A 12,057-nucleotide genomic window follows, 5' to 3' on the forward strand; every position below is an offset into this window, starting at 1 on the left:
AACTAATTCTGTACTAGTCTGAAATTAATCTGAAACTCATGGATGAGGGTGTTAGCAACTGCAATAATCTTATCTGTAACACCAACATTTCCATTGTACTATGAGACATCCGTGTTTCAATGCAGATTTATGTAGATTTATATCACACCGTCCAACTACACAACCTATTGTCAACTTAGCATTGTAGAGTAAGGAACACGTAAATTAGTTTCTTCACACTTGACTCTCTCTTTGAATATTTTAGTGATTCTAAATTATCCATCAATGCATGTCCAAAATGTCTGTTGCTATGGTTTTTTAATACTAAGTGCAGAATTAAAGGGCTATGCAATACAATATAAAGACTGTACTATACAATTTAAAGGCTATACAATAGTGTAACAATGAGCTGCCACCTTTAGATGTAGGCCTGCCAACTTTGATTAACACATGTATTTCTGCAAACAAAGAATATAGACACTGGTACATTAGTGTGGAAGTCAACTGCCTCTATGAGGAAAGAGACTTCTGATCAAATAAATTCAGAAGTACACATCATGTAATCTCTTGCATATTCAGATACTGACCACTACTGGATAAAACATATGTTTTGTGTCTTAATAGTCCCATTAAATCAGATAAGCCTGTCATCTTAAGTAGAACTATTGCAAAAGACTGAAAGAAAAACAGAACACTTTTACGTCAGATATTTATTACATCATCACAAACAAATACTATTTCTGTATATTTGACTAATTTCAGAGTCCAGATAGTACATGACAAAATCAGTGACATCAGTAATACCACTGTGAACAGCGGCCCACTCACTTCAACAGAATGGCTTCTGTAAAAGATAGAATCTCATTATTAATCACCTTGTATACCACAAAACATATTTCTGAAATCTGCTAGTTCATCATTCACCCTCGTGCTGTAGATAAAGCAGGAAGTGCAGTGTCTTACTGAAAGAAGAAATTACAGAGTAACCATGAAAATCACATTTTCAAATCACTATGGTTACAGATATTTCATAGTCAAGTCTTTTAAAAGCTAGGAATAGAGTGCTGATTCTCCAATGTTAGGGGCTTAATATTTTGCAAATATTTTATGTCCTGCTCTCTCCCCATGAGTGTGGCACTGAACTCTCTGTGTCCAGCCTGGCTGGGTAGGAGCACTGGGGCAGTGGGTACATCCTTGTGCACCTGAGCACAGGGCCCCATTCCTCCTACCTATCATCTACCAGTTTTAATCTCTAGAATACTTGACAAACACCACCTCTGCCAGCACAAATACTGTCACTTTATCGCCAGATGGACAAATACATTATTTCAGCCCGACGAGGAAACAGATCCTGAAATTAACTCACTTTCCAAACATGACAGAAGCACTGGGAGTCGAAAGTAGAGACCCCAGTTCAATAGATACTTGGGCCCATCCTTAAATTCCTTCCTTTTAAACGGATAACATAAGCACCTGTGAAATGTCCTGCTAAGCTCATGCTGCGAGGCTTTAGGCTTGCTGATTGCTGGTGTAACGCTCTGATCAGCACAGCTTGTGTTACAAGTGCTTTCTTTGGAAAAAAAACTCCTATTATTCAGTCCTTTCCATAAGCTATGTTTAAGTGCACAACAAATTATTAATACGTACAAGCAGTTGTCATGGAGATAATGTGATCCCAAGTGCGTTTTTTGTAAGTGGCACAAACCTGGCACATCCCACATGCCTTGTATGGACAATTCCTACATAATGTTTCCTGTGCTAGATATGGGATAGATATATATCTTTGCTTTTTATGCCAATACCCAGTGGAGAAACCACTGCTTCTGGCTTTCAGATAGCTGGCTTTAGGAATATGAGAAATGTAGGACTTGTAAGACGTGGGGTTTTTTTAAGCTACAACATATTAAAAAGGGGCTGAACAACTAATTTCCATGAAATCTCAAACACAATGCAACATCCAAATTATGGCTAAAACCTCGCAGGATGTATTTTCTCTCCTCATCCTGATCCACAGAATTATGCCAAAATGTAGTAATTAATCCAAAAGAAGGCAGCTGGCTAATGTAGCTGGGGAGGCTTCAGGGTCATAATAAGGATAGTTTTCCTTAGAATGAGACTGCTATCCTATTAAATGTCTATAAATTCCAGTGACGTTTTGTTTAGGATTATCATAACATTTCTACTCTTTAACTGTGTCCTTGCAAAGTAGTTCACTGTGCACTTCAACCATTCTTACCTTTATTCTGCACCTCTTGTCTGGTCCTGGAGATTGTTTCACTTCAGCCAGGCAACATCTGACTGCTGGAGCCATTCTGTACCTGTTTATTTGAGTGAATGAAGGAGATTCTCTGCATATTATAGCTGTTGCTTTTTTTTTTTTTTTCTTTCCCTGATATTTACTCATCAGTTAATACATTACAGTTACTGTCATAATGACCTTGAGCTGGGCCAAGCAGTTAAGCTACAGAAAGGCTGCAAAAAAGATTTGCAGCATGAAAACTCGAGTTATTGCTCCTTCACTTTCCTGCCCAGTGAATGTATGTTTCTTTCATAGCACTGCCACTGCCTTGCCGTGAAGGGGCATAAACTCCACTGGGGAGTACCTGTGACTGCTAGTGCATGTTAATATGATATCCATATTGGTTTGGAGATGTCACAGGTGTCTTGTGTGACAAAACAGGTCCACACAACCTGCTAAAGATGGCTTGGCTAAACTGTTGCCTTGCCCTCCAGCTCAGCATCAGCTCTCAAGCCCACTTCCAAGCAGTGCTGGCTGCTGCTTAAATGCTTCCTCTGAAGAGAGAGCCTGGGGAGGAAAATTTTCTTCTGAAATCTCTTTGTGTTTGGTGCTAAAGGACAAAGGAGAAGTTCACTGCACAGGCATGCTTCGATCCTGATTTCGCTTCACTGTGGTTAACAATTGCATTATTAGTAATAGCTAGTTGCAAATAAGAACCTGACCTTATTTTTAACCTAATATTGAATCAGATCTAATTGTAATAGGTGGGTTCACTGCTGTACTTTGCTCTTGGAATATTCTCATTCAGAATTTCAGTGCCTTCTATCTTAGGTATTAAAAATAGGTGGCAAGTTGGATAATTCTTATTGTTCCAAATCTCGTTTGCAGCCTTACATAACAGTGTTCTCACCAAAAAGTTTATTTTAAGTGTGGAGTGGAAGAACATGCTGTAGCAACCTGAAATTATTTGCAATACCGTAGCAGAGTTATACAGAATTTGGCTAGAACTGTCTCTTCTTTTTTTTGATGGGCCATTTTAATATTAATCAAAACAAAGATATTAACTAATATCAAAATGTATAGACTGCCTGTGCTTTGGAATGACAAAGTCCTGTGTTATCAGTCACAAGCATCTTAGGTAAATTGCCTAAGCAGAAATTGCTGGTCATTCCAACTCAATGACAGTCCAAATATTTGTGAGTGTAATAATAGTAAATATATAAACATACAAAATGTAATAGCAATGGTAAATTACTTAGAAAGAGAATAACTCCAGGTGGATAGAACTGCACTTGATAAACCTGAGCTTCCTCAACTTGATAAACCTGAGTTTTCTCATTAGTAACATTAGCAACTTGTGTTCATTTAGAAAGTACTGTCTCCATTTTTAGTAGCTAAGATCATTTATCCCTCCAGCCATGAGCTGTGTCACCTTTCCTCACCTTTCTTCATCATATCAATTAAACACATGTGACTTGGGAAGGATGAAGAATGTTGGGAAGAGGTAGTGATCAATCCTGAGAATATTAGATACCTCCCTTCAGCTGTAACCAGCTCCCCTGCTCTCCGTGTGATCACAATAACAACAAAACCTGATTTTTTCTATTTGAACAATACATTTTATTTTTTCATCTTTTGTTTCATTGCATGCTGTAACCTCCCTCCTTGATCAACATCCTTTTCACATCAAAGCTAGCATTTATTCTTCCTGATTACTGTTCTTCTCCTCTATCCCTTTTCCTGTCCATAACTTCCTTTCTTCCCTCTTTTCAGCCTCACTGAATTGGATCAGCCAAATGATCCGCAATACCTCATGAGCTCTGAAAATGTAATTTTAAACTGTTTTTTTCTCCCTGGAGTTCTGCATAAGATAAATATAATGGAAAATAAAAAATACATTCTAAATTTGACTAATAAAAATCTCAGGTTTGGCAAAGAATGAGAAATGAAGAGTGACACATTAATCTCACTAGATGGTAGTGCCAAAATTCTTGGCATTTCAGCTGGCACTGGGAACTTACTGAGGGAGCACCTGACATCCTTAGTGATGTATTATAGCATCAGTTACCACTGCTGAGCTCTTTCACTGGCGAAGGAACATTCCCTGTTAGCCCCATCACCACATATTGAACTGCAGGTTTGCCATGCAGGTGCTACTCACACCTGGCTGTTGGATGCCCAAAACAACCAATCCTAAAAGTTTGCAGGTTAAAAGCTGTGTTTGCACTTGTGGGCTGCCCAACTGCACACTTAGCTTGAGCTGAGTAACCATCTGAGTCCCTCCCTGGCACTGAGGGCATGCAGAGCTCAGTCTCGCTGTGCTCCAAGGCAGGAACCAGTACTAACCCTGCTGCTGGAGCACACAGAGATTTACTCTCAGGTGTCCATGTCTAGCACATGCATAATGTTAATTTGTACACTTAACCAGTGTGATTTGCCTCCTCAGATTACAAACTGAAAAGATCAATGAAGTTATGACTGTTGTTTTCACTGGATGAATAATTATTCCATAGTTAAATAATGTTATCAGGTGTATTATTAGAGAGAAGAACTGGTTTCAGGAAACTGTCATTAACTTGAGCAATTATAATTTTTCAAGTCAACAGTGAATGCATCTGTATCAGGACTGAATGAGTGAGAGGCAATCAGGGCCTGTCACAGCAGTGATTGATCTCAGCTGTGCAGAACGAGAGGGAGTTTCCAGCTTCACAAGGGAGGCTCCCCAGCACAGAAGCACTAGGCTCATGCTGTGGGGCACTGCCCAGCAAGTTTAATTCTGATTCAAATTTACTATCAAAAATAATTTTTTAAAAATCCATTTGAACCTCCTCAGAAGAACATTTATTCCAGAAACATCACCTTCCAGACATCAGATACAGTACAAGTTATTCTCACCAGCACGGCAGTTAAATTGACCATTCCTGTGATGGACCTGTTCCTATATGAAATCCCTCAATGTTACTTTTCATAAATGCCCCACTCTGTCCTGATTATAGTTACAGTCCTTTAACAAATCTTATCTATTACAGCAGAAAATCACTCATATTTTTTCTTCTAGTAGGCAGAAAATCTTCACTGGCATAGCTCCTACAGCTCTATATTTTGACAGTGTCCAACTGAAGACAGTCAGGAAATGTAGCAAAATCTACCAAGAAATTCATGTGTAATTAATATACCAAGTGAAAGAATTTCCACAATATAGGTGTGTACACTACAGTAGCCTTGAGATAGGGCTGACTTCTTCCAAAACAAGTTCTTCTGGTTTTATGACACTATTTATTGCACTTCTGTGTTAAAGAAAATAACTCTTCTCACTCTGTACTATGAAACCAGTATAGCAGGAGGCCCCATGGGCTGGTGAACAGATCAGGAGACAGGAGAGGATGTCTCTTATATCTGTTTAAAGATCTTCAAGGCCATTTCAACTCCCACTTTCTCTTCTGTGAAGTGTTACACCTCCTATTAATTTTGCTAGTTATATGAGCAGATTTTCTAAACTGAAATACTCTTTCTTCAAAGTATAAGGTATCTTAAAGAGAAAATTCATATTAGGAAAACAAATTCATTATTATGTCTGTAAAAAGGCTTCTGGGCGGTGTTACTGAATGCAAATACTTGCCTTTTGTTCATCTGTTTTAATGTTAATGCTTTATAAATATAATTCAGAAGAAGTATATATACACATATATACATTCCTTGTAGAGAGGGTAGCCTCTCCAAAAAAGTACTGATGGAGGGTATGTGTAACATGGCTTTTCACTTATCTCAGGTGATTCTGCAGTGTTTCGTGTCCTGCAGACACAAAGGTAATTTCACTTAATCTGAAAAGTAGCACTGTGTAAGATGTCAGAACCACAGCACTGGACAATAAGATTTCTAGGCGAGGGAGTGACTGAATGTATCCACCCAAAACTACTAATACATATTTTTTAAGTGAGGGTGCTACCAGCAAAGTACAGCTTATTCTGAAGTGAGACCATGTATGTAGCAGATGCTGGTAGTCCCTGTGCATCCAAATCCTTTCTACTTTCCTTTTTTGTCATGGGATTATGAATTGTGCTTTTTTGGTTTTGTAATTAAAGGGTAGAACAGATGGAGAGAACTTGAAGAGCTGCATCCATTAATTTACTGCAGAGAAATGTCTCCATGTTATAATTTAATATAATGGGATTTTACTTGAGTGAAATAAAACTCTACAGTCTAGTGCTTGGGAATGTTTACTATATGAGCAGCTTCACTGTTGAAAAGATTTCACTGAGTCATGCTATGACTCTCTGCCAAATACCAATCATATGACCAACCCAGCTAGAAAAGGGTGTTCCTTCATGCCAGTACATTTCACATGCCGCCCTACATTGAACCTTTTTTTGGCTGTTCACCTGTGGATTTTTTTTGTGGCGGCAAAGGGGAACAATATAATCTCTCTGAGTGAGTTTAAAAATGAGTTTTAAAAAAGAGCATGTACCAAGAAGCACAAGCCAGCTGGTCTAGTGTTAAGAATGGTGTAACAAGAGGGGTTGGGTTTGACAAGATTTCAGAAGTATACTTAAGGCAGACAGTCCAAACCAAACATTAATACTGGTAAAAAACATTGAATATCTTGCCAGTTCCAAGAATCAAGATGCTACCCAGGAGATAACAAACAATTTTGAAAGTTCAGAGAAAAAACTTCCTGATTTCTGTTGAAATAGGAGGGGGGTTTAATTTCTACAGTTAAGACAGAAAAAGAAAATCCTAAAGTAGATTAATGAGTTTTATATGCAGCAGTGGTGTATATAAACAGTGCAACACTGCTAGATTTCCCTAAATCTCATAAAATATTTATACTTAACTGTAAATATTTGAGTGAAACTTGTGCTAGCTACACTTTAGGAAATTTCTATTTTATTCCTGAAATGCTTTTTTATCTATGGAAAGCTACAGCAAATGTCTTGTGCTAGTGATTCTTTACTCAGCAAGCTCCAGCTGTAGATACATAATACCCGTCTCCCACACAGCTCACCATGGCTAGCAATCAATACATTGTCTCTTGCATACAAAGGCTACTCCTCTGATAATCAGTCACTAGGATAGGGATGAAATCATCAGGGAAAATAGTACTAGAAAGAACACAAAGGCTCACAATGGGCTCAAGTGTCTCAGCTGCAACCCTTAACTCCAACTAAAATATCCTACAGATTAACTTGCCTTGGTGACTACTGAGTAAGGAAGTTAAAGGGATGAGCACACGTAGCACAGAAAGTTTAAATTACATTTCCCAGCAGTGTGATCTGTGAAATCACTGTTAGGCTGCGTGGGAATAATTGAGAGGTCACAAGGGATTATATGAGCATTTATGTTTCATTCTGGCATAAGTGTGCTCAGCTCCAGTGATACCAACCAAATTGTTTCCATCTTCAGTAACGCTGCATTTGCCCCTAGGCCTTGAAAGAATATTATGTTTATTAACTGTACATTTTATCTGCCACCAAGATCTCAGGTTTTCAATTTTTCAGTATTCAGCTACTGAATGTCTTGAAGCTTCTCTGCCTGGTGTAAGGAAATGAAAAACAGCATGGTTAATGGCTTCAGAACAGAACACACCTCACCTCCCACAGAACAAAGCAGAGCTTTGCTTTAAATGGCTTTGCCAGGGAACCTGATATGTAGTGCTCAAATCTTCGCCTACCACTGATGGGATGTGTCTCTCCCTTTTCCCTGCTTACCTTTGTCTTCCCTATACTTCTGTAGCTCTCAGTTGAGGAATGGCTCTTGCTCTAGCTCTTTCTCTCTTCCCTACTTTAACCTCATCCTTCCTCCCCTTGAAAAGGACTTCTGGTTTGGAGAAATATTCACACCATTTCAGCAAACCCATGGTTTTAGTGAGCAGTCTCTCCTTTGGCATCGCTTTGGCGCTCTTCAAACTGCAGCAGAACACATTCCATGAGATAATTAGCAGCTGTATTCAAGGGACACCAGGGGAGACACGAGCTCTGAATTTTGAGAGGATGTTTGTATATCTGATGTAATTTTGTCTCATCACAGCCTGCGTAAGCTCCCTGTGCAACAGAACAAAGGACAGAATTAACCAATGAGTCCAAAAAACTTACACAAGGAAAATAACTATTTTCTTCCCAACAGCTGGTGCAGCTGTTTCCCTGTTGGATCTGTCTGTAACACCCCAAACCAACTAGAAAAGGAAATGTTAGAAACCCTCCAAAATAATGCTTAGTGCAGGTAAGGTAAGGTGCTCTTTGCCTGACACATTCACTGAAAATCAGGTTTTTCACTTGGAAAATACACTTCTGCAGTCAAGCAACTGTGATGTCTTTCTTAAACGTTTACCCCTATACTCAATAAAATACTTAATAATTTTCTTATCACCTCCTCTGCAGAAAATAATTAAACCCAAATAGATAGAAACTTGTGGCAAAGAGCAGAACTCCCAGAGCTGCATGGTGGCTGTGACTGTGCTAAAACCTCTTGCACAGCCCATGGGTCACTCTGATCTGGACATGCCTTCACAGAATCACTGAGTGCAGCAGATATTTCTGTACTGGGTAGTTATTTCCACCTTACTCACAAAAGACCCTTTACCCCCCTCCAGTTTTCTTCCAGCAAAGTGGTTCCTGCCTGTGTTAGGATTTCCTCTTTCCATAGTGTCCTATTTGCTAACTCTGCAGCGTGCTGGGAGCATACAGCATACAGGAAAGAATTTCTAATTTCCCAGGGCCAAAGTGTTTAACAGCAGAGATTAGCTGATAATTGCTTAGACCTGAACACAATGAGCACATTTCTAAAATAATTTAGATACTGGTATTTTGTAAGTATCATATTTTATTGCCAACTCTAGAATAGCATTTTCCATCAGGAGTTCTCAGTGGGCTTTGTAAAGTCAATACCATTTCACAAGTAAGGAATCAGTGTTCAGCAATGAGATTATTTACCCCAAACCATCTCAGCCAGCAGCACAACAAGGAAGGAACATGATCCAGACAGTTAGGTTGGCATCAGATCCAGCTGGTCATTTAGAATGGAAAATAGGTTATTATTTATTTTTGGAGGATTTGGTAGCTCAGCCTCCCTTTCACTTTTTTTTTTTTTTTCAGTCTCATAGAAACTGTTTTTCTTTCTGGGATCTTTAAGGTATGTTCTTCCTTTTTCTGAGATGAGATCTAGTGAATGAAATCTGTTTTTCTGAGCTCTAACTCTAACCCCAAGCCCATGGAAGCCTTTTCTGGATTTGGTGACATTAAGCCCCCAGTTCCCTACTTACCCCAGGCCCTCAAAATAAATTTTTAGATAGGATTATACAGGAAAATGCATTAGGAGAGGAAGAGCATTTAAAAATAGCCTAGCATCTAAATCTGGATGTAATCTCCTCTAATTCTCCCAGTATCTGAGCACAGGCCATGGGGCTGTACTAGCCTGGTGTTGGTAAATTCAAGCCACGTGCAGGATATACACTTCACAAATAGTAACAGCTGGAAGCAAATCACAAGCCAGGGAGCAAAGAGGAAAGGCAGCACTATCCTAGTGCTTAAGTTTAATCAACAATGCAAGAAGAAAGAGGAAGAAATTAAGATGCACCAAAATTGTCCTAATTTTGATAGTGTGACTTTTAGTTGCCATGAAATCTGCAAGACTGTTAATATTTCAAAATTTTATATTGTAATGTCTGAATTTAAGTAGTTATTGTGTTTTAAAGTCACAAAATAAAATAAGTATTTGTTTTAAACTTAAACATAAAAACAGGGCTCTTTATTTTTAACCCTGTTAATTTTTTAACATTCTAGACTTTTCATTGCTTTTTTTATCCAGCTTAGTTTGCTTGTGCTTTTTTTTCGTAGTAATATCAGTGACCACATGGAAAATGCAACAGGGGAAAGCTAATGAAAAATTTTAAATATGTGTCAATAAATAGCAACATTGATTGCAAGAGGAACTGGATTTGCATCCTAACTCCTGTGATAAACAAAGACTTCTAGACTTCAAAACTCATTAACTTCCAGTTTCCTTATTGCATGAGCTTTGTTGCTCAGCAAGATTCTTTAAATACTTTACAGACACCTCGTGATACCAGATAACGTCATGGTCAAACAGAAACTGCTTTCCCTCAAAAATACAGGATGAACAAGAGAGCCCCTACAACACATACAGTCTCAGTAACATTTTCAGTACAACCAAACTCCTTCCAGTTTCAGTTAAGCACGTGGAACAGCAGTTTAACTCATCTTCTCTACATATTTTCCTAGTTCCATTTTTTTTTACTGCCTCTGCAGGTAACTTATGCTCAGTTACAATCTTGGATCATGCTGTGGTGACTCGGCTGTTAATGTGTAACTGCTCCAGGTCCACCCTGACTCAGGGCTGGTAACAGGAAACATGAAGAGAACTATAAAATACCTACTGATTTTCTGTTAGCTTTTTTGTTTGTTTGCAATTTATCTTGTCCAAGTAGATCTTCCTCCCAGAAATGCATGTTTGCATGCTTTCCCTACTCTTACATTATTGTGCCAATTCCTCATGTGTTTTCTGTGCGTACTGATCCCTGTAGCATGCCATTAATTCATGGTGCACTCAGTTATTTTAGGCATGGACATTGGAGAAACACAATTAAAACAAGACTAATTAGAACAATCATAGCTATGCAATTACTTTTTGTTTTCTTTTTTTTTTTTCTTTAGACACTGAACAGGCCAAAGTAATTGTTGGGATTTCAGTTTGAAAAGCCAAGGCTGTGGTTCCATGTGCTGGGTGAAGCTGCCCCTCTTTTCACTCCCTCCCCAGGCCACAGTCTCAGTGGTGCCACAGCATCTCCATGAGATTTCTTGCAGGAAAAGGATCCAAGCTCCAAATACCCATCTTTGGTCAGGTTATTTTAATCCAGATCAGGTCCTTGACCGGGTTCACCACGCAACCCCACATGCAATTACGCCAGCACAGCTTAGGGAAAGATGTGGGACTGGGGAGAAACAACGTGACTTTGGGCTGCAGCAGGCAGCTGCTGCCAAGAGAAACATTGATCAAGCTGTACCAAATATTTGTTTTGAAATAATTTTGAAATACAGTTTCAGAACACTTGCAAATGAAATGTGTTTAGTTGTTGGAGTAAAAGGCTACAGCCAAAGCTAAATCTGCCCCCTAATTATACAGAATAAACAGATACAAAATTAGATTACGGAGTCTAAATAGGTAATTTCACTGTTCATATTTAAATATCAGCTATTTAGCAACAAAAATATTAAATAAATATTTTTGATTACTCATGTCTGTCACCCTGCTCACCAAACTATGGCTCATAATCAATACTTAGGAGTGAAGAGGCTTCCTGGGCATTGCCGGACCCCTAACTAAAGCATGTCCTCACCTCACTATAAAACTACACCAAAACTAGTTTTTGGTTAAAATGTCCTGTCTCGCTTTTTCACGATAGCTTTATTTTTGTTAATGATGCTGGGACTGGAACACTTCAGAAAGAGAGGTAGCTGAGAAACCATACCCTGTAAAAATTTGTTGTTTAAAGATTAGCATGTAAGAAAATACTTTTGTTCAAACTATACAGAATGTTTTTCATCTGGCAACTGTTTTCCCTTTAAATAATAAAACATTAAAACCTGAACTAAAAATAATCCTGTTGACTGTTCCAGTTCAGGAAATTTCTATGAGCCAAGTTTTGTTGGCTTTTTTCAGTGGCTGTTATTCCAAGTTAAGTCAGCTCAGCAACTGCTGACTCCACAATCTCAACTGCTTTCATACAACCTTCATTTACTTTCTTTTATTTTTGGAAACGATGAAAAAACATCAGCTGGAACACTCAGTCCAGAATTTTCTTAACATATCTGGAATAAAACAGCAGA

This window comes from Vidua macroura, chromosome 15 (genome assembly GCF_024509145.1).
Source record: "Vidua macroura isolate BioBank_ID:100142 chromosome 15, ASM2450914v1, whole genome shotgun sequence".
NCBI lineage: Eukaryota > Metazoa > Chordata > Aves > Passeriformes > Viduidae > Vidua > Vidua macroura.